Source organism: Cupressus sempervirens, chromosome 11 (genome assembly GCF_028749045.1).
Source record: "Cupressus sempervirens isolate cs-2001-9-10 chromosome 11, ASM2874904v1, whole genome shotgun sequence".
Classification (NCBI taxonomy): Eukaryota; Viridiplantae; Streptophyta; class Pinopsida; order Cupressales; family Cupressaceae; genus Cupressus; species Cupressus sempervirens.
Genome location: NC_143128.1, coordinates 449,184,624 through 449,209,025, shown reverse-complemented (window position 1 = coordinate 449,209,025; position 24,402 = coordinate 449,184,624). Strand labels below are relative to the sequence as shown.

General features: G+C 36.4%; 1 pseudogene across 1 annotated transcript in view; it reads left to right on the top strand.

Moving 5' to 3' along the window:
- Positions 1 to 6,147: 6,147 nt before the first annotated feature.
- LOC149530348 (putative protein phosphatase 2C 60) overlaps positions 6,148 to 24,402 on the top strand; it is a 29,262-nt pseudogene continuing 11,007 nt past the window's right edge. The window contains exons 1-3 of the transcript XR_016358462.1: positions 6,148 to 7,187; positions 8,571 to 8,938; positions 19,803 to 20,039. The product of XR_016358462.1 is annotated as a putative protein phosphatase 2C 60 (transcript). The remainder of the gene's footprint in view (positions 7,188 to 8,570; positions 8,939 to 19,802; positions 20,040 to 24,402) is intronic.

Sequence of the window (24,402 nt, the reverse complement as noted above, 5' to 3'; positions counted from 1 at the left end):
ATGAAATAACTGGGATACAGTAGAAGTATAGGGATCCAAAGTGAAAAGCTTGCAGAGTAAAAGGGTTCACAGACAGACAGACAGCACAGGCGCTGATAGACAAATGTGTCAGAGGCAGACAAATTGAAGTGGGCTGAGCAGAATGTGTGAATTTGTAGTGACACCAATGAATTTCTGTTACGGTAGTCCCTCTTCGCATTTCTGAAACAGTGGGACCAGGGCATGAGACACAATACCAGACAGGGTTCAGATACTAGGTAGGCCCGTTTCCAAGGGTAAAACGAAGACTGGGGCCCAGCCCACAGCAAGATAGTGGCAGGCCTTAAGCCAGGTGTTTCAAGGTGCACTTTTTGGTTTTGTTTTATATATTTGCTCTTGTTAGCTTTTGTTTCGCCCTTCTTTCTTTTGATCAATGGAAAAACAAATTGAGGATACACAAATGAGAAAACAAACGGTGGATATGCAAACCATGGAAAAACAAACCATCTCATTGGTAAAAAACGGTCAAGAAATTATGGTACACTTTGAAACTAACCATTTAGGGCAAGTCAAAATGGCATCACTTGGCAAGACAGGAAAATATATCTGGGTCAATGTTAAACAGTTCAAGGGCATTTTAAAACGTAGACTTGCTCGTATGAAAGGGTCACAGGACAAGCAAAAACACGAGCAGAGATTGCATAAACAAGTCAAAATGTGCCCTCCTCCACACTTAAGTGGTGACAGTCATCTGTATGGTAGTAATAACTTCGATGAGTCTGTCAGTTACAGCCCTACCTCCACACCTCTCGCTTGGTGCCCAGATCTTTATGTGCAAGAACTTTTGAGGGCCAAGAGGAGGTTGGAGCTCCTAGAGGCTAAGGAGCAAGAAAGTTACCGCAATATACAAGTGCTAATTGCAACAAATAAAACTCTTGCAGATGATAACAACACTTTAAAAGCTCAAATCTCAACGTTGCAAGAAACACTTTTAGCCGAGAAGTTTGAATGGCAGAATATGAAGGATGAATGGAAAAACCTGAATGTGACATTGGAAACAAACAAGGTCACAGCAAATACCGAGTCATCTCATAATAAGGAGAAAACGATTCTTCACACTAGTTTGCCAGGAAAGGCAGATGGTGAAGAGAAGAGAAGGAGTTTTGCAGAAGTCACCAAAACTTGGGACAAAAACAGCAAACACCCTGATATGGCAAGAGAAGAGGCAAAGATTCGTGTGAACACGCAAGACAAAGAGGTCAAGGAAAGGCAGCTTAGGGCATCCAATATAATTATCAAGGGGATAAAAGACTATGGGGAAGGCGAACATACCCTTGACCTAACGAGGGATTTCCTACAAGATGTGCTGTTGTGGCAAGGACAAATCTGCCAAGCTTGGAGGGTTGGCAAACCACACGCTGAGAGAAATAGGCCAATCAAGGTAGTCATGCTCAGCATTAGCGACAAACAAAATCTACTTAACAAAAAACAGCTTTTGTGGGGTTCTCGCTTCGTTTTAGAGGAGGATTTAACAATGAGACAGCAAGTAGAAAGAAGGATGGAAATGGAAAAAATCAGAACAGCTAGAAATGAAGGCAAAAGAGCTTGGATGTTCAAGGGAAAAGCAGTTATTGCTCATTTTGGCCACCGCTACAATGAAGGGCAGCAAGAAGGCAACAAAGGTGCAACAACAAACACCTTAACAGGCAGCGATACAACAAGATCCATAATCACACCTAGCGATAATAACTCAACTTTGAGTCTTTCGCATCAAAATAAATAGCAATCAAGCTTAACCCAGGCGTCCTTAAGTTTAGTTTGTTGGAATTGCAGAGGTTATCCGTGGAGACGTGGGCCTGGGTTAGGGCCTATTGCGGAAGGCAAATACATTATTTGTCTCATAGAGACACATGAGCATGAGGGATGTAAGACCCCATTGTTTGAAGGCTACTGGAAGATGGCAGTGTGGAATGAGGCAGCGGGAAATGGTAAAGGTTATGGAGGTATAATGGTTCTAGTAAAAGAAAAAGAAGGTCGTGTCATTCAGCTGGAAAAGACTGATTCTAATAAACAATTTATATGGCTCAAAATCGTGGAAAATAACACTCTTCTCAGGATTGCAGCTTGTTACTTTGCTCCACAAGTATCTAAAATTTATAAAAAGTGTGGTTTAGATCACAATGACCCTTATGCTACGTTAAAGAAAGATGTTGCTGTTTTTTCACAACGTGGGGATGTCCTTCTCGTTGGAGATTTCAATGCTAGGACAGCAAATTGGCAAGCAAGTATTTTCAGCTCCGAAGTAAATGATAACCCTATTTGGCTCACAGAAGAGAGAAATCATCCATGGGATAGAATATCCGAAGATGCTAAAGGCTGCAATCATTTTGGGGAAGAATTGATCACTTTGTGTGGCACATTTGATCTAATAATCTGTAATGGTTTGGCTAGATGGGCTAAGTCGGGCAATTTCACTTGCAACACATACAACGGGGCAAGTGTGGTAGACTATGTAATTTGTTCGCAACATTTGTATAACAATATTGAAGAAGTTGAAATTGGAGAGCACATTTGGGATCTCAAATCAGATCATAGACCACTGTATGTAAATTTGTATTGGGCAAAGGATAGACGGATTGGGGCAAAAATCCAAGGCCCTCAACACCCACCTTCTCAGGGCAGAATTTTGTTAACTTCAGAAAATAGTAACACTTTCAGGGCTGCTCTTGAGGAACTTTGTATGGGACACCCTATGTATAAGCATGGTGTTAATAGTCATGATTTATCAAATCTGATTCACAAGGCTCTTTCAAAATGCAAGAGAGCAAAAAATAGAAAATCTGAAACTAATTGTTTTCCAGCCAATGCATGGTTTGATAAGGAATGCAAGAGGGCTAGGAGAAATCTAAGGGAGTCAAATAAAACTAACCTTGACATTAAGATCTACAAACAGATCCTAAAGAAGAAAAAAATTGATTTTATGTCCACAAGGAGAGAGGAGCTAATTTTCTTGGGCAGAAATAACCCCAAACGTTTTTGGAAAGAACTCCAACCAAGGAGGAAGCAAACTGAAAATAATATTACTGCCACCCAATGGTTTGATTATGCTAAGAAACTTTATGAACAAGAGGGTGGAGTGGGACAGCCACCTTTGGTCAATGATACCACAAATATTTTTACTGTGCAAGAGATAGAGACAGGGATTAAGAAGTTGGGTGGAGGCAAAGCAAAAGACCTTGTTGCGCTTCAAGCTGAATATTTGAAGTGGGGTATGAAAACTCTTGCACCGCACATCACTGAAATCTTCAACAAAATCTGCCAAGAAGGGTTTCCGAAAGATTGGACAATCAGCCTTGCAATACCACTTTTTAAGAGTGGTGATGTTAACAATCCCTCCAACTACAGGACTATAATGATCAATCCCCTCTTTGCTAAACTTTTTGGCAGTATGATAGAAACTAGGATCAGCAAATGGGCAGAAGAAAATCATAAACGTGCTAAAGGGCAAGCTGGTTTTAGGCCAAAGCACTCGACAGTGGATCACTGTGTCACTCTGAGACACATTATTGAAAAAGAGTGGGAGAAAAAAGAAGAGGTTTTTTGTTGCTTTGTTGACTTCAAAAAGGCTTTTGATACCGTTCCGAGAGACAAGCTTTGGTTGAGGATGGAAGAATTGGGGATTCCTAGGCATCTCAGAGCTGCTGCTCATAGAATGTACGAAGAGGTGAAAGTCAAAATCAGAACTTCAGATGGCATTTCAGAATGTTTTAGGAGCGATATCGGGGTCAAACAGGGCTGCCCTTTATCCCCTACTTTGTTTGGTTTATATATTGACAAACTGGAAGAGTGGTTAAACACGCAAGAGCGTGAAGGCATTCAGCTAGGGGAATTTGTTATAAAGCTACTCCTATATGCGGACGACCTCATTTTAATTGCCAAATCTGCTTGTGGTTTGCAAGACCATCTATCTTCACTTGAGCACTTTTGTAGAATGGTGGGGATGCAAGTCAATATCAGCAAAACCAAGGTTATGATTTTCTCTAATAATAAAAAACAGCATCAACATGAATTTTATTACAATGGAAGTGTTCTCGAAGAAGTTGCGGAATATAAATACCTTGGCATCGATTTCAACAAAAAAATAAGCTGGTCTAGCTGCAGGTATAAAAGGACATTAGGTGGATGGAAGGCTTTCTACGCTCTTCAGAATAGGTGCCGTGAAGCGGAGTTGTGGGATTGGAAAACTATTCAAACCTTGGTTGGTCTTCTTGTGCTGCCAGTTGTTCTTTATGGGTGTGAATTATGGGCCAGCAGCACTACTATAGCACAATGGAAACAAATCGAAGGAATCCAAAAGCGCTTGATTACAAGCAAGTTTAAAATTAAAAGCACTGTTCCATATGACATCATGCTAAGTGAAATGGGGGCTGCGCCTATTGAGGCACTTGCTATGGTTCGCCTTTTAAGCTATCTAAAAAGAATCGAAAAAATGGAAGAGGATAGATGGCCGAAAGTTGTCTTTAGTGACACACTATGTAAGCGAAAAAGGACATGGATGCAACAAAACATCAAGTGGATGAGTAAATGGAATATTCATTTCAATATGTGCCCCACAAGTAATAAAGAAATAAAGGTCTTTGTTATGGAGAAATTCTACAAGAGAAATTGGGGAAGCGAGATTGGGAGGAAGAAACTATATTATATAAATGAGTTCAACCCCACTTGTGATCAACTCGAAAAAGTGTACATAGGAGCTAACATTTCTTGGAGAGCTAAAATTCTTATTGCTCAGCTGAGAACCAACTCTCACCAACTTCGTTGTGAGACCGGGCGTTGGAAGAGGCCAAAGGAGGCTTGGGAAGAGAGAATTTGCAGATTTTGCAATTCTGGGAAAGTGGAAACTGAACAGCACTTTATTCTAGAATGTGAGGCCTACAAGGATAGCAGAGATAAGTTTGCGGATACTATATGTGACAGTTCTTGGCATAACCTGTTCAACGAAGAGTACATTGAGCAATTGGGGGGGCTCATCATTAGTCTACACAAGAGGCGAACAGCGCTACTTAAGTCTGCTTGAGTTGTCTTGCTGTCCCATAGGCTATTTTTGGCCTCGTGGACGTTAAAATTTTATCTTATCTTATCTTATCATGTTTGAATGAATGGAGAAAAAATAATTAATTATTTTTTTTTATAGAAAAGATAGACAACATGTTTGAATGAACGAAGAAAAAATAATTCTGAGTGGGGGAAGGGACCAAAAATTACACTATTAACACATTTTTAGTTTCTCTTTTATGTCAACTTTTCTATTATAAATTTTGACCAAGAATTTGTAAACTTCTGAAACTGTGTTTTGTTCTACTTAAAAAATATCTTATAAACTACTTACATATATATCTTCCAACATGCAATTATAATGAAATCCTGTTTTGTTCTACTTAAAAAATATCTTATAAACTGTTTACATATATATCTTCCAACATGCATTTATAATGAAACCCTGTTTTGTTCTACTTAAAAAAATATCTTATGAACTGCTTACATATATATCTTCCAACCTGCATTTATAAGAATAATAGTTTTGAAAATTTTGATTTAAAATTGAAAATGGATCACATAGAGTTAGACCATCTAATTGGAGCTAAAGCCAACACACAATAAATCATTTTTACCGTTGGAAAGATCAAAGCAAAATGGATGGGGACAATGGACAAGAATGGCAAGTTTTTGGATGATGTGTGGGATAAGAGGGATACGATCTGGATGATGAAAAGCAAGGGAAGAGGGGAAGCGATTGGAGCTTTGATTCCAAATGCCCCCACTAGTCGGGGCAACTTTAAGGCAAGAAATCAGTCTACCCAACTGAAAACAAACACGGGGAAGAGCTAGCGAGAGGTAGACGCCTGGCGGTGGTATGTAGAGCAACAGGGAAGGTGTGTGTTTGAGACGTATAATTATTATTTGTGTTTATCTTGGTGTTGGAGCCCATAATAAGAGGGATCCTAGAAGGCAGCTTCCCGGGTTACACCCTTTTCCTTTTCCACCTAATACTATTATTGTGCAATCTCCGTATTCATTCCATCTACGTTACACATTCACTCCCCAAACGAGAGAGAAGCAGTCAAATTTGTGCACTAGTTAGTCGGGTGGGTCGGCTGGATTGTGTTTAGATGTGGTCGGATTGGTAGAGGAGATTAGATTTGGGGCATTTTCCTGTTAGCCCACTGGGTCAAACTTCAGACCATTCGAGCTCTAGAAAACTGACAGCTATTACTGTACAAAACCAGCATATGCTCTGCTTTTGCAGTGGTAAGAGGTTTCAGATCATGTACTGATTGATTTGTCGATGGAGTGAAGAGATTCATAAGATCCCTCTTATTTTCAAAAGATCTGGAACAAAATAGATCAAATTTTATCCGCCCATCTCAGGTTTGGAGTTACGGACTCTCCTCCTTTTCTTAATTATGTTGTTTGTCGATGGACTACAGGTACAGATAGAGCTGTACCAAAGTCAGGGTCTCAATTATATAAGTACGTAGAGTGCATAATTTGTTACAAGCCTGGATGACTAAGAGGTTTTGGGGTTCTCGGAAGGCAAAACCCATGTTTAAATGAGATTAATGTCCATTTTTTCTTTTGTCGTGGAAGACGCCAAGCTGTCTGCAAGGTTCCTTTTGTCTATACCCAAAAGCTCATCAGCTCTCGTTGAGGTATAAAGCCTCCTGTAGATCAATCTCTTCCATTCCAATTTGGCTTTAGGGTATTAACCTTCTTGTATCTTGAAGAGGGCTAATACTGTCTGTGGGAAATTTTAATTTTGAGGGTGGGGGAGTGGGGTCTCTCTTGTGGGATGCAAGCAATTTTGTGGCTTACTTGGATGAGATGAGGGATGTTATCTGGATTAATGAAGCTGATTACTGCCTGCTGGCGGCCTGCTGCCCAGCACCATGTTCGTACACCTGGAGACAATATTGGGCGTCAAGATGGACTTCTGTGGTATAAAGACATTGGTCAGCATGAAGCCGGGGAATTTTCAATGGCTGTTGTTCAAGCAAATCAGTTGCTAGAGGATCAGAGTCAGTTGGAATCTGGTCCATTCAGCTCAACGGAGTCAGGTCCCCACGGCACATTTGTTGGGATATACGACGGCCACGGAGGCCCTGAAACTGCCCGTTATATCAATGAACATTTGTTTCAGCACCTGCGAAGTATGTTACGATATGTTATTCTATATTTTTGAAGTGTGTATGCTTCTCTTTCAATTTTCACTTTGGTTGATACATTTATAAAAGTATGAGTTTTGTTATTAGATCTAGTATGATTACGTCATTTTTTGTTCAGTTCGTGCTAATGTTGGTGGAGTGGGCTGGGAAATGTGGAGAACAAATCCTCTTGCTGATTACATAGAGATGGAACCATTAGGTCATTACTTCTATAAGTTCTGTGTGGTTCTTTATCCTGTTAGGTTTGGTAGAAGGGGAATGGATCCTTTGCTTAATCTTTTGATTTGATGTTCTGTTAATGTTAATGGGGCTGTCTAGCTTTGGATTATGTTATTACCTTGGTATAATTGATTAAGAAAAATTCTTATCTTTCTGTTGATCACCATTGATTATGATCGGGAACGATGCTAATTTTTTTTTTACTTTAACTGGACTTATTTGTTTCCAGTATTCATCTAATCACATTTCAGCAATTTAACTAATTTTGTCAAGACTCGGTTGATATATCATACACACTCATTGAAATTTAGTTGGAAAACCTTGCTATGAGGTATCACAGCATAAGTGGACTCTAATCATTTAGTCCGTAATGGCTGCTGGTAAAAAGGGGTCATAAGTTCATAACTCAACTGATCAGATGTCATGTGCATTTTTGGGTTTCTCGTTATTGTTCCTCGTCAGCTTCTAATGCATATTTGTGACTATTAGTTAGCTTTACACTAGTTTGTGGTGCATTTATTGCGGTTTGCTTCCAAATTTGTAAAATCAAGTTGTTTCCTTTTAGCTGTAGTTTCTTGTTACTCTGCCTTTACTGCATTGTAATTTTTTCTTGTTGTATACTGTAGAAAATTTTGCCTAGCAGTCTACTTCATAGAGATCTGATCTCTTCTTAGTAGATTGTAATGTACTTTTTGTTTCTTTAAGTGAATATCAAGAAAAATAAATGGCTTTTTTGATTTTGCATTTTACTATAATATAGGGTTTTTAACTTTTTTTTTTTTGCTTCTGCGTTTGTTTGCATGTTACTTTTCTGCTGTCCAGTGCATGGGTTGAATTGTTGGTTAGACACTTAGTGGGCACTAAATAGGTAGCTCACTGGGTGCAAATAAATTTTATCTCATTTATGAGACGATATCTCCAGTGCTCATGATATAGAATAATAATTGTTTTGAGTCCACTTGTGTTCTATTCTTTTGTCATTTCTTTTCATGTGCTTCTTCTTTGTTTGCTGTACTTATTTGACTGTATGGAAATTACTTGCCGAATTATAAAGTTGGAATACATTGAATATAGTGGACTGCAGTTGTTACAACCTGTCTATTGTATTTATTTCATCATACCTAGTAACTGGAGGTCTTCTTTGGACAGGATTTGCATCAGAGCAACAGGGGATGTCTGCTGATGTAATTCGGAAAGCTTTTTTGGCAACAGAAGAGGGTTTTCTGTCAATTGTTACTAGAGCCTGGCCTGCAAAGCCACAGATTGCGGCAGTTGGGTCATGCTGTTTAGTTGGTGTGATTTGTGGTGGGGTTTTGTATGTTGCCAATCTAGGGGATTCTCGTGCTGTTATGGGAAAATTGGTCAAGGCTACAGGAGAAATTATTGCATTGCAGTTGTCAACAGAGCATAATGCACGTATTGAGGATATCAGGCAAGAACTGCAGGCATTACACCCAGATGACTCACACATTGTTGTTCTAAAACATGGAGTTTGGCGGGTGAAGGGGATTATTCAGGTACTATCAAAATCTTATATCCTTGCCTGCAATTTCTATTCAGTTGATGGCATCTTGATGTGGTTGTTGGGTTGGGTTATGAAAATAAAGGTTGATATTTTACTTTTAGAGCTCTTAATATGTTTCCTGTTCCATCATGTCAATGTCTTCTATAAAGCTGCATAAAATCAATTTTGTTGTAACACTTACCCTTTCTATGACCGTATATGTAGAATCTAGTGTATGCACAATAGTTGAATGATCTTTCTACCTTATACTGCATTTGTTAATCCAAATATTCATGTCATCTAAAGTTTGCATATTCATGTCATCTAAAGTTCGCATATTCATGTAAGGTCAGGGGCGTGCTGAAACTTGAAGTTAATAATGATATGTTGCAGAGAAGATTTCTGTAGGTTCTTAGCTTCAAATTTCAATCATGGTATTTATATGTTTCCCAATCTTCCATCTTAACATATTTTGTATGTATGGTTATTCCTGATTCTCTTCTCTGCCTTTGTTGATAAGGAAAAAGAAGCATATGAGTGTTGACATGATAGTTGATTCCTGATTTAATGTTCTTTTGTAGGGAATCTGTAGACTTTGAGGATATGTAGATATTTAAGCAAAGAGTTGAGTCCTTTCTTTTGAGTGCACTTAGACAATCCAACATTTTTTTACATTAAAAGCAGAACAGTCGTGGACATTGGTTTGTCTCGATCCCGACCCTGTCATCCAATAATGCCTGTTGAAACAGGGTGCTTTTTGGACCCTCTAATCTAATTTGATTGCCTTTGTTGTGCTCTATGTGTTCTTGTCAATAGAAGCTGTGCATTCAAGGTCACTGCATTATTTTGACTTAATATAATTCCAGACTTTCACATTCAGTCAATTTTGAATGGTTTGTGAGCTTACTATTATGCGAGGATGCATCTTGATTTTGGTATCAGGGAAATGATGAGTGATAATGACCAGATCTAGTATGCCTTGCAATTTTTCTATTTCATTTTGATATGGAGTTTCTTGAATTTTGGCTCTCAGACTATAATAACCATGTATTTGTCTTTAAAAGTCCTTTACTATAGTTTCTGTCCTTTTTCTTTCAATTTTTTTTCAGAAAGTTATGGAATTAACATGTATTCTTAGTTTCTGGTCTTTTATACTGTGATTTTTTTTTTTTAAGATCAGAATGTAATGTTCCCTTTCTGAAATATGGTTTAATAATAATAAGATATATTGTAAATAAATAATAATATAATATAGTTATAAATTAATGAAGTTTAATGAAAGGTCAAGAGATGTACAATGAAATGAAGAGTTGTGACTCTCAACATAAGAAATAAATGCTATGTTGCAGGTTTCGAATTTACAGGCCTTGTACTTGGTGTGGGTGCGCACCTGGTTCAGGTGTCTGTGGGTACCAGCATTGTGAGTGCGTACAACTGTGGATCCACAGTGCTGAGTGCACACATGTGCCCACCCAGTGTGAACCTGGGTGCACCTACGAGCCTACTTCATAAAAATGGGCCCAAAAGTTGATCATTTTAATTCTTTTTTCTTCCAACTACACCCTGAAGGGCCAATATGAGGCCTCAAAAGACACTATTTCATGAACCACATTTTGTAATTCAGTAATTGTATGTATTGTCATTGGAATTGTGAACCTAGACGTATATCATTGATATGGATTATTTGAATGTATATCATTGATATGGACAGTTTGAATATTTTCCAACTATCAGTTGACATATAATCTTTATCTTTGGCATTTGGCATTTCGCATTGAACAATGATCAAATATCATATTATGAAATGATTAAGTTTTACAATTCTTCATATTTCTCATTTTTTTTGTATGTATGTACACACACACACATGCGTACACATACACACCCAAACCCCTAAAAAAAATTCCACACACCCATGTATTAGGTTCACATATCCTCACTCGTCCCCCTTCCCAAATCAGTAACTTAGTATAAAAGGGAGGAGAGTTCATTTGAAAGGGGACATGGAGGAAGGAATAAAGAAGGGAGCAAGTGGAATTAATGAAAGCATTAATGGAACCAGAAAGCAATGGAAAGAAGATGGGGTTGCGACTCTTCCAAAGGCTGGTAATTATGGAAGGTTGTCTCTTTCAAAATGGCAGAAATAATGGAGGGTCATAATTGTCTTAGAGGGTGATAGTTATGAAGGGTTGTGGCTCATTTAAGAAGGTTTGTGACGTTTAGAGGGTAGAAATGATGAAGGGTTGTGACTCGTCCAAAGGGTGCTAATGGTGAAAGGTTGTGACCATTGCAAAGGGCAGCCACTATGAAGAGGCATGATTCTCTCCCACATTGGAAGATATAAGGAGGAGAAGGATTCATTTGAGGAGGACATCCTAGGGAGAGCAATTAGGGGATTGATATATACATTATTCTGAAAGACAACAATGAAATGTGGTGGCTCAATTCTATGAAAGGTGTTCACTGTTTCACCAATAAAGGATAAAGGAGAAATTCATTCCAAGCATTGAAGGGGGACTTATAAATCATCAATAATGGATCCATCCAAACACATCCTTCATGCATCAATTGTTCATCCCTGAAGAAATGAAATAAACAATCAATCAACAAGATCAAGCAAACAATAATCAAATCCACATCAATCATCACTTCATCACGAGATTGAGAAACCATATAATTTAGCAATCAAGCATAATGCTTGTCATCATTCGTTCAATCATCATCTACCAACGTTTTAAACTAGCATTCATTATATCATCACTTTTCAATCATCTAATTGACAATTACTTAAAAAGAATTCACCAATACCTCAAATCATCAAATCACATCAATTTATTTGTTCAATCATTCATTCATATCGGTCCGTTGTAGGAGAAATGTATTAGCATAGTAAATAGCATCAATGAAGACAACAAAAATACCAATACTTAGCAGATACAATAGTGCATACGACCAAAGGATTTACTTATAACATCTAATTGTTGTTGTATGAAAGGATATATTCACATATGCAATTGTAACTATATATAGATGAGAATACATGATGTTTATATCTAATTATATATAATTTATGAATACTTGAATTTAATGTAGACATACTTTCTATATGGAATTTCGTAACAATTGGTCTTTTTAAGGGTATGGAGGGAGTGCAAGGAGGGAGAACAATAAAGGATTCAAGGAAGGTATGACACCTTGTAAAGATGGTTAAGGACCATGAGGTCTAGTCATGATGATGGTTACGGACCCGACGAGGCCAAGGAGGATGAGGTCCTCACCTTTGACATAGGGTTGGGTGTTAAGGGGACTCTTTTGCATCTTTCCTACTATCTCCACACTTATCAATTGTTGAAGCGAATCAATTGTAAGATTGAGAGATTGACATGATGGAGGGGAATGATGGAAAACCCTCACTAGATACATCGACTCATGATAATGGTCAAGGACCATAGATTAAGGACCACGTGATGCCATAGAGGATAAAGGCTTGCTGTTGGGCCTAGGGTAGAGGATACTTGGGACACCTCATCATATCTCCCAACACAACCTTTTTTATGGTTGAGTTCCCATGTAATTATTTAGGTTTCTTGTGTAGATCTATATATGTGTATTTCCTAACCTTAGAATTGGATATATTTCACAAGTCATATCTACATTGTATCCAATCCTATCTAAGGTTTTTTCTCCATACAAGCATATCTTACATTATTTGTAAGGATTTATATCTCTAATTATATTTTTCTCTTTGTTTCATTTGGATTGTGAATATAGGGCAATATATAAGGTGATCCTACAAAGAGACATTCAAAACCATTGTGTTAATTCATTAACTTTGCATTTATTGTGGGAAACTTGAAGGTTTTGGGAGATGAAATTGAGGAAACCTATGTTCTTTGGAGTTTTGGGAATGGGGACAATTTAAGGGATGAGGACATGTTTCTGGTACAGGTATGGTTTAGGGCAAATTTTTAGGTGACGGTAGGGGTTGACTATTAAAAAAGGGATTTTTTTATATATAGGGGAAAAATATTCAAATTCGAATATCATAACATTGACAATGCATTTATCATAGAGATTTTAGAAGCTTAATATATAGCATTAGACTTGAATTGAGACTTCACATGTGAATTGACAAGCAAAATAACAAAGCTCAAATGCTTTCATTATCAATATATGGCTTACATATAGGAAAATGCCCAAAGGCTCCAAATTACAACCATGAAATGACCTAAAATATTAAAATATAAATACTCTAACTAAACTACTAAATAATAAACATAGAAGTCTGCAATAATATCTAGTTGTCCTTAATTAGTAGATGATAGGTCTAACTATCTAAATCAAGTAGATTTGATGCCTTAACTTCCCCTTTCAATTATTGTTCATTCCATGACCACTTGCTCTTGGACTCTTGATTCTCTTCTCCTCTGCGAATGTGAAAATGAATTTCTTTTTCTCCTTTTGGGTGATTATGCTTAGTTTAGGTTTTGGTATTGTTAAAGTTGGTTTGGATGCTCTTGTGGGCCAACTGGTCTACAAATTTACAAATTGCCTTTTTTTTAACACTGGCAATCCAAAAATGGCTTGGGCAGTAGGGGATAGCTAAAAGTCCCAGTGATGAGTAGTGGACTTCTAGCCGTACCCTCGTACTCAGCTGCTCTCAAAGTTGCATTTTGAGGATGGTACTTGATTTGCCCATTTTAAAACACCATTGGGGGCGACCAAAATCCATCCCTACATCCTCGTATCGTACTGGGGATGGAAGCAGGTCTAACAATCCAAGGGAGTGTCCCTGTAGAGAATAGGAGTGGACGAGTTTTGTGAATGCAAGATTTTTCTACACAACTGATAATTAATAATAACACCAATTATTAAATTAAATATTACTTAGTTGAATATCACAATATTTGAAAACTAGAATCCATTACAAATAAACCAAAGCTTGAAAGTACCAACTAGAGTCTACAAGTGGTGAACATCAAAATGACAATGCGAAGAGAAACTACCTATAGCTGGATTTTGTTTGAGCAACAATGCTAAAAAGCATACTCATATTATCGACTATGTAGCTTGGGAACTCCTCATCTGCAGAGCTCTGGAAGGAGTTATCTCCCTAGTTGAGCCCATCCAACCTCAATTTCATGTAATACTTCTTAGCGACTTGTGGCTTTTTCAGGCATTACATCACACCATGTTGCTAGGTTCTTGCTTATGCTTATTTGGCTTCCGATTAAGGAGACACAAGGCATTTTGTACAGCAACTTACTTTTATGCTCTTGCAAAAGTTAAATCTACTATCCTTTAGAGAGTGGATAAAGCTAAATGTGCATTCATGTCTCTTATTATTTGAGGAACTGTAAACCTATGAGAAAATATGAATGACAACTTTGGTACATGTGACAATCCTTGTCAAAATCTTGTAGAGATGTAGATTGTAAACTTGATTCACTCAATTTTGATTAATAAAGTTTCCTTTGGACTATACATGTTGTTAAATGCCTTCATGTGGATACTCCTCATCTCTTGGACAATAATGGAAAGAAGTCTATCTAATCTAGCCACATATTATAGAGGATTCAAATCACACACTTCTTCTAGTTTTTTGGATGATAGAATGAATATGCTTTGTGAGGAATTTGAGGGTGGGTTCTCCTTCATGAATTGTGATTTTCAATTGTGCAAGCATGCTATTAATGCACTCATAAATATTCCCAATGCAAGGATTATTAGATTCCCTAATTTGATGATTGCGAAAATAGGACGTTTAAATGATTCAATGTATTTCACTCTCCCAAAAAGTATAACTAATGATAGTCTCCTAAACTCCTCGTCAATGCGTTGCCTTTGATAGCTTCCAACTTTCTCATTCTTGTGTCATAATCACAACTCACAATGGCTCTTTCAACTTAAGCATCCTTAGAGATATAATAAAATAGGAAGCAAAGAGGTCTTAGTTGGGTCAAGGATTTCCTTCTTGAAACGTTTGGAAACAATGACAATGAGGCGTGGCGGTTGCTAATGGACATTTGTATCTCCCTAGCATCTACCACCATATTTTTGACCTATTATATATTTCCTATGTCTTTGAGTGTATTTTTCATAGAATGCACCCAACAAGGGGTCTATAGATGTGCTTGCACGTGGATTGAATCAGTCTACTTGCTGCCTTACAAATACATTTTGTAATTGTAAACACATGTATTGCCTTTCAAGAACCCATGCCCTCAATTGCTTCTTTCAAGGTTTGACACAAAAGCTCAATATTCACACGTTTTCTTGAACAATCACTTGTCCTCAAATTGTAAAACCAATCAAGGCATGAAACTATAATTTTGATGAGTGGGTTGCGTATAATGTTTGTCCATTAATTCGTACATTCATTCATGATTACATTGCTTCCATATGTTATCCATACGGCCTTCTTCTTGTTCTCCATTAACAAGTTAACCTTGAAACAAATTTTCTCCAAGACAATGGTGCTCGATCTAGCCTTGCTAGGTTCCATATATACTCTAGCAACTTTACTTACCTTGGCAATAAACTCTTTCTAATAAGGAGATTGAAAATTATGGAAAAGAATCCCGTTGTTATAGTCGAAATTGACAATGACCTCATGTGCATCATCCTTTGTGTGCACATCGAGTACCTTTATAAATGGCTTTGGTGATGAATTGACGACCCTTAGTTTTCTGATTGATTCCACTGGGCTCAACTACCTCATGGTTTAAAAAAAACTATTGGTGGATTGATGTCCTCTTGAAAGTATAATAATTTGATCATCATGGCACTATTTTGTGTATTTAAATAATATTTGTTAAACTGTTGTAATGCTTACTTTCTAGTCCTCTGGGTAAAATCTCCTTCCTTGGTTCACACTTAGATTATTTGCCTTGTTTGTGTCAAGCCATGTTGCAAACGGGTGCAAGAAAGATCTTTTTGAATGGGCATGGGCCTTTGGCATATGTTACCGACAACATGGAAGGGTAATCTGTTTGCTTTGCACTCTCGATTGAATTACTTGTGCCATGGCTTGAGTTTGGCTGCCCTTAGCTTATTTCTCACATTTAATTGCCTAAACCATGGTCATGATTGCCATTGAATGAACTCATCTTGATTCTAAAATTATTTACAATAGAAAAAAGTGAAATAAATGAAATAACAAATAACAAACTTCTTAAACTCTTTAATATATGTTAGCTTTAAAAAACAACAGTATTTGCATGTTACAAATAATATAAAGCAACAGCTTTGCATCTTTGAACAATTTAAAAAGTTAGGTACATTGCTTAATGAAGTTCAAATTTGTAACTGGTGGCTGAAAAAACTAAGAAGTGTTTACAGTTTAAGCATATATGTAAACTTCAAATAGTAGCATTGAATGTTTTAAAACAAACCATGAAAACATTGGTAGCTATGGGCAAGTATTTGACATTTGAAAGCAAAACAAAGACAATAAGGAATATTAAAAAATCAAGGACATTTTACATATTTGCCCAAGTTTTGTCTTTCGTCTCCTTTTTCCTTTCTCTGTTGTTTTTCTTTACCTCTTTAATTTCCATTTTTGATCTTTCTTTTTGCTTGCAAAACCAAAATCTGAAAATGCAAATAAACAAGAAGTATTAATAGATTGAATAAAATAGGTTTTTTATGTTTTAAGGCCCTGACAAGAGACTTTAGGAATTAAAATAAAATAAAATTGAATCTTTTAATTTTTTATTCTCTTCTTATGATCATTATGTTGCAGGGAATGTCGGGATGTCCCTAGAATGTCTCAAAGATGATGAGTATGCCGAAGTGTACCCAACACATCTCCTTAGGGTTTCCCCTTGTGGGAACATTCTAGGATACATTCACCAAGTAGAAGGGTTGTACTTGATGTTCCAAAAATCAGGAATTCTGATGTGGTTTAGATGTTCAGTTCCTATTACTTGTTGCATAAGCATGGGACATGTCTTGAGGAAGATTGATGTGTCATGAATTGATGTGATCATGTGTTGTTAGCATTTTGCAAGGAACATAAACATCATCTGGCTTGTTAGATATCAAGCGGAGCTCTGTTATTTAATCCAACTGCTAAGCTAGAAATGAAAATGTTATTTTCTATTTTTTAAATACTTGTGTTTCTTAATTGGATCTAATTTCCTCATTGTCTTGAGACTTGGAGGATTATGCTTAAGTTGATGAATTTGTGAATCTTGTTAGCCATAGTTATGTGGAAATCTGAAAGGTAAACCAACAAGAATAAAAAATGAGCAGTGAATTTTCTTCAAGATTACATAAGGTATACAAGTTTAAATCTCACTTAAATATGATTCTAGTAAGAGGATTCCTACATTAAAAATTATATAAACTAATAAAGGATGACATTGTCTGGAAACTAAATGGGAGTTGCCTTTGTGATGTGTACCTTACTACCTCGAGAAGAGAGTGGTATAGCAAGCCAAATTTTTAAGAAAATAATTTCATATTTGGCTAGTACCAAGCCAGATGGACTTAGGCAAAGTGCATTTAAGCTTCTCAAAAATATTTTAACCTTCAAATTGGATGCCCCTAAGAAATGTGCATCTTGGAGTTGTCTCCATGAATATTCTTTTATCATCCAGTTGACTATGCCTAAAATTGTGTCTTAGAATTGCTTGATAACTATAAAATCTTCATATCAACATCTAAAAATAAAAACCATTCCCACAACTCTACAGATATAATGCCTTCCACCTTAAGCTGGATTGGCCTAAAAAAGTGTGTCATGGATTTGTTTCAACTTTCGACGACTATAAAATTCTTTACTGACAACCTAAAAATTAATCCCACATTGGGTAGATGGCCTGGTTTGTGACGACATATATACTCCAATATACATTCACCTAATGCCAATGGGGTGATGCTTTCATGGAAGTGGGTCTCCTACTAACATGATGGTTGAATGGTTGCAACTTGCAGATGAATATATTTGCTTGCATAGCCTTCACTTTCCTCTTTTCTGGCTATAACAAAATATAAATTAAAAAAAGCCTTTCCCCTAAAGTTTGGCATGCGTAAAATTTGTGTATTTTGGAATAGGTTCTATGATTGTAAAATTCTCATGTTCACATCTTTAAATTCCCAGATCCGCATGACTACAATGTAAGTGGCCCTTATTACTAACACAAGGGTTGATTGGTTGTGGGTGAATATCTTTACTTGTTCAGCCTCCTTTCACCTCTTTTATGGCCAAATTGTTTTAAAATCCTTTTCTACAAATGTCCTTCTCAAGTCACATACACCTAAAAAATGTGCATTTTGGAATTGTTTCTAATATCTATGACTAGAAAACTGCATATTGGGTAGCATGTCATTGCACTCTCGTAGAAAGCATAGAACAAGTGATCCAATTGTTGATTGACATTGTGTGATGAAAGGATGATATACATATTTGATGTTAACATAGAACATTTCTAAAATTTAACTTTGGGCATTCTACTATTTCTCTTTTATTTCTTTGCTACTGCTGCTTGATATCTCAAAGACTTTGTAATGTTCTGAATTAGTACTTTTTTTGGTTTTCGATTCCTTCAGCTGTCATTAAGTCATGTAATCAGTGATCACAATTATGAATCTTGAATGCCATGCCATGTTTTTTCAAGTTTTTTAAATATTGAGCAACTAAAATTTAAAATATTTGTTTTCTTTAAAATTTTTCTATACCATTGTTTGGAGATTTTATATTGGTTTGATATGGAGGAATGCACTCTAGCAAGGAGACCCCATTTGCATGATCTTATTATTGCAGTCCCTATAAGGACCCCATTTGCAAGATCCTATTGTTGCAGTTCCTATAAGGACCCCATTTGCAAGATCCTATTATTGCAGTTCCTATAACATCTGTTAACAGAAGCTGTCCTTATCCAGCGGTCGAAGGTGGGGAATTCAACCTGTGACCTTTACTTGTGTCTTTTAATGGTTTAATCGTCCAGCATGCTGCTTGTGGTCTTTTTGAAGACAACCTTTCAAAGGAAACGAGGTTTTCTATTTCTGATTTTACTTCAAATTTTCCCATAAAGGTACAGCATTTGTTTTTAGCTGTGCATAAATTTCAGCTTGAAACGACCTTGTAAAAGTAATTGTAGTAAATATCTACCAGAGAGAGGTGAAGTTCAAATCATGTGCTCTGTACAATTGAAACTGTATGGTGATTTCTTATATTAATATGCTTGTATATTAGCGTGATGGTTTCTGTTCATGTTGATGAATCATCTGAATCACATTCATTTGTCTTTAGTTTTGTATTCTGACACCTTTATCTTTGCTGCGGCCTGATTCATTAAGTGGCAGTATTATTTCCCAGTATTAAGGAAGCTGTGTTGTAAGTTTCTTGTCCTGGTGTACTTTGTAACGTTTAATTTGTGAATTGAATCAATTTTTCCTATAGCATGTAAACTGTTCAGTTTAGCTGTATAGGGCAACTGTTGGTCAATGAAGTTAAAATGATCAATTTCCAAGGAATAGATACTATCAGCTTCACTTCATATGGAGGTACTTTGCTAAAAGTGTTCACAAATTTTCTTAGCTTTAAATGCTGCCATTCCATGTGTTTCTCAATCCATGTGGGTGCCATTTGGATGGTTTCACTGTTTGTAGAATTCAGAACAGTTTAATGGCACATAAGTAAGTGCTGCAGTGAGAAGTATGTTTTTCGCTTTATACAAATTGGTTGTTTTTGGGGACTACTTTATTCGGAACTTCTTCATTGCCATATTTTTGGTTGATACTGTCTCCTTAGTGAATGAATTGTTTTCTATGTATGTCTATTCTCCATTTGTTAATATTAATTATCAGAACTAAATGTTTGACTATTCACAATCCTAACTAACCCTGTAATGTTCTTTCTGATATATCAGGTTTCTAGATCAATTGGTGATGTATATCTGAAAAAGCCTGAATTCAATCGAGAACCTTTATATCAAAAGTTTCGTCTACCTGAACCTCTTCGTGGGCCTGTGTTGAGTGCCGACCCTTCAATTTATGTCCATAAACTACAACAACATGACCAGTTCATAATATTTGCATCTGATGGGCTCTGGGAGCACTTGACTAATCAGGAAGCTGTTGATATTGTGCACAATCATCCACACGGGGTAAGATTTTTGCCCTTACTTTCTTTCCTTTTGAAGCAGGTGAAAAATAGTGGCTTCCACAACCTAGTTGGGCAAGCTTGAATGAAGGTCATTGGCAGGTTCAGTTCAATCTGCATTTGTCACATTAAGTACCAAGATGATTCTCACTAAGAAAGGTCTTGCATATCTGGCTAAGGTGCTACAAGATTAAGTATTGTGAACATCTAAAGTGACTTCCATAATTAGTAATAACTATTAACTAAAGAAACAGTGCATTAAAGTATTAAAGATTGCATGTTATATCTATGAAAGTTGATTTTCTGAAATCATTGGAAGCTTCTTTGTAAGTCTTATATTTGTAGGATTTCAGTGTAGTTCTTGTGCAATTGGCTGAGGAAGAGGTTGATTGATATACAATAAATTCATTTGCTAAGATAGAATTGGAAACTTGAATGGAACACTGAGAAAGAAAACAGGCCAGGGAACATTCCACTTGTGCTGCTTTAGTTGAAAGCTTTCTTTTTATTGTGTTCAATTGGTTTTGTATTTGAGGACCAAGTCACCTGAAATGGGAAAAATCACATAGTGATAAAATTTGGAAACATGTAGAAATGTTCTGTTTTAAAAAACATTAAGATCTGTGTTCTCACTAGCATGTTCTTAGGCTTGATCTGATATCCAGGATGTTGTGGAGTTAAGGATGGGGATGAAACATCTCCTAACTGCCCCCTCTCAGATTGAAAAATCAGGGCATGCACGGATGTTGGACATCTCACAAATCTCCCCTCCTCATTTGAGTACAAGATTGGAATGTATGTTGATGTCTTGCGACAGTCTTGGGGACATTCAGCCATCCCTGAGATCCCACAGTTAAAAAGAGTTTAACCTGCCTCGAGTATTCAGGGCCTGCTGACATATTATTTTTAGTAATCTCTTAATTGAATAATTCTCCAGGTACTCTTCCTAATTTAATTTTTACATGTTTGTTTCTGCAATGATGTCTAAGCAAAGAAAATTGTTGGCTTGCCCCTGGTTTCTGTAACTTTTCAAAGCATTCTAACTTCTCTATGTGAAAACTCTAAACTCCAAGTCTATCAGGATTGTCTGATGTTCTGTGTGGGTAGCTGTTCCAACTATCCTTATTTTCTCTGGACATCTGTCTGGACTTTCTGCTCCTAACTCATACCACCAATTGATCTGTCCCTGCCTTGGATAGAGACCAGCACTTCATTGTTGATGAGATTATCTGGAAATGCATTCTTTTAACATCAGTTGTTGTTCTGTTGTATCTGAGCTTTGAACCAGGCTTCTATTCTTTGCTTTTAATACCCTTGATCACATTAATTAACATAGGTCACATGATTCTTGGTTTCAACATAGGTTGTGTTAAGGCTACTTTTTAAAAACTGTGCGAAGTTTGGGGGTTCCCCCAAATCAAGCTCACTTAGCATGGTAACCCATACATAGAACTGTCAGCAAGTGTTGTGCCTTATTACCCATTCATTAGAGAGCTCCCTAGCTGATTCATTTGTATATCAGTGGTAGTCTTGCAGTATAAAATTAATTCGATACACTGCAACAACACAACTTATGTGGATTTAAATTTGCATTTTCTAAGCTGCCCTTTTTAGGGAATGACTGAATTAAAGAAACTGCTCAATCCAGAACTTATTTGCTGAGTTGAATTGTATCTTTGTTTTTTAGGATGATCTTATTCCCACCTCAACTCATTTTGGAATGCGTTTGCCTTTGATTTGAGATTCTGTTTCCCATTCCTGTGGCCATCTGCCCTGAATATTTCTGATAAACACTGGTATGAACTTTTGGAATTGATGTGTCAACCAAGATAAGTTGGTTATTTGGCATGAGTTAGATTAAAAACATGGTTGTATATGTGTGGATAAGTGATTCTTTTTAGATTCCTTAAGTTATTTAAAATTTAAATCCACATGGCATGAATTCTGGAGATAGAATTTCCCAATCACAGAGAATATAATCACAGAAGAACAATATCAAGCTTGCTACTCAATGAGTGATTGATTCTAGCGCTTTTAGAACTCGTAAATGCTTGAATTGGGAGAGTTGCTGATAATTTATTTAGATTCTCTTATACCTAATTTTTTAGGTTAAGCTAAGTAGTTAAGGTAAAAATGATGATGGAAATGTCACCTGGGAGTTTTGTTGCAGAATTTGAATTTTGTTGCAACTAAAGATGGTTTTTAAAATCATTTGTAGTTGCAAAAATTCAAGTCTGCTGACTAAATGGAAAGACAGAAAAACATGCAATTTATTGTGAAACTAAAAGAAAGAATTGAAGAACTCTGTGGTTTGTATTAAAAGCTAAGCCATAATCTGAAAGGAATGTCTTAATGTTCTGATAGACTACTGTAGGAATGAATTAGCAATGCTGAGAATGCCTTTTTTCATCTGTTTTCTTAGATTTTTGAAGTATTTTTACTTGGACTTGAAATGGTTTTTAAAAAATGCATTTTAATCTGGTGATAAACAATCTCTAGTTTATTGACTTTAAGGTTTTACATTCCTAATGTTACAAGAGATATAGATAATTAATGTTTCAGCCAACACTTATACACGAGGGCTCTCTATGTAGATAAACCAAGTGACAACGAGGATATATATTCAATATTATTACACAATATAATGAATTTGTGCCGATTATAAAAATAGTTTGGGTTATCTGTATGAGCACCTCTTCTGTAATTGTTGTCATTTATCACAATCTTTTTAATTTTGAATTCTAATATTAAATAATCTGTATTGATAGTGATTGTTGAATGGGAAATAGAGTACGTCAAGTGTGCAGCACAACACAGCATTACTATGTGCCTATATGATTTAACAAGATGACATGGATGCATGACTTAATTGGGGAAATGGTAAGTGTTTTGACCACCTGCCAAGAAGTTATTTTCTCGCCCTAATGCAGTACAATACAACATTACTGTCAGAGAAAATAATGTACTTACTCGATCAAACTTATTCATCAGCAATGTAATAAAGTAGCAAAGGAACTTGTAAATCTGATTTATGCTAAGCAATGATATGAGCTGATCAAAGTACCACTGGAAATATAGAAGTGGAGAGTGTGTTCCTGTTTTTTTGGGAGATATGGTACTTCTGGAGAGTTGCAGAAGTTTGGCAAGTGTCTGGTGAAGGTTTGCAGGATTCTGCAGGTGATTCTAAAATATCGTTGGGATCTTGAGTCCAGAGGGGTGCTCATATCAATTAGGGGGTGTTTGTGTCTGCAATAGATGCCTGTTGGGCTGCTGAATGACCTGTAACTTTCAGGAGTTTTGGCTAGCTTTTTTCATTATAACACTCATACTGCTTGCAAACCTTCTGTCATTGACCTGTTTGTAGAGATATATATAACCTGCCAATGTTTGAGGGGAACAAAAATTGGTGAGATCTGATTTGGAGGCAGCTTTAGTAGTCCCTCAGGGTGGTATGTTTCAGCCATGAAGTGTTAGTTGTAAAGTTAACAGTGTTTGATATTTAATTACAATTTTTGTGACATGTGCAATGGCTGCAAGGCACAATCCTACTAGGTTTGCTATTCCAAGTGTGGTGTGTGTTGGTTCCCAAAACCGTAGATTAGAATCCTACGAGCCTTGCTTACTTGATGCTGGGATATCTAATCGGTCGTGGCCAACTTGACAGGATCAATTAATTCGATTTAGATCCTCTACGCTTTTGGCTCTGCAAAACCAAGGCTTGTACACTTGATCTTGGACAACAAACTTGGATCCAAGACGTTTATAGCAGATAGATACAATGCAAAGACAATTCCCTAAATGGCAAGATTTTAAGGAAACTTCTGGATTGCGAATGGTGAGTATTAATCTTCGAAATACGATTACTTTAATAGACTTGTGAATGCTGAAATAAGATTAAAGTGAATTACTCAAACAAATAGATATCAAACCCTTAAAAGAAAAAGATTAGAATATTGCCAGCATATAGATTGAGAAATATGAGCGAGTTATTGATTAGTGCTGAAATTTAAAAGGGCGATAGAGTCAAAACTATATGTTTTCACATACAACTTTATGAATATATATATTAAATCTATCAGCAATTCAATTATCAGGATGCGTCAAATTACTTCGTTTTTATGCATATTTAAATCAGTTTATGATGTTTTAATCCTTATATGGACAAAATAGATACAAATAAAGAAAACATTAACAATATTTTGCAATATTTGTATTTGTCGGATTTAAATAGCAACGAACAATTTGATCCACTTATCCAAATAACAGATCATTAATAGAAAATAAAATTGATCACGAAGGACGAACTATATAGTAATTTAACTCTAAAGCAAATTAAAATCTTATTGATTATATTATAGAAAAAATGG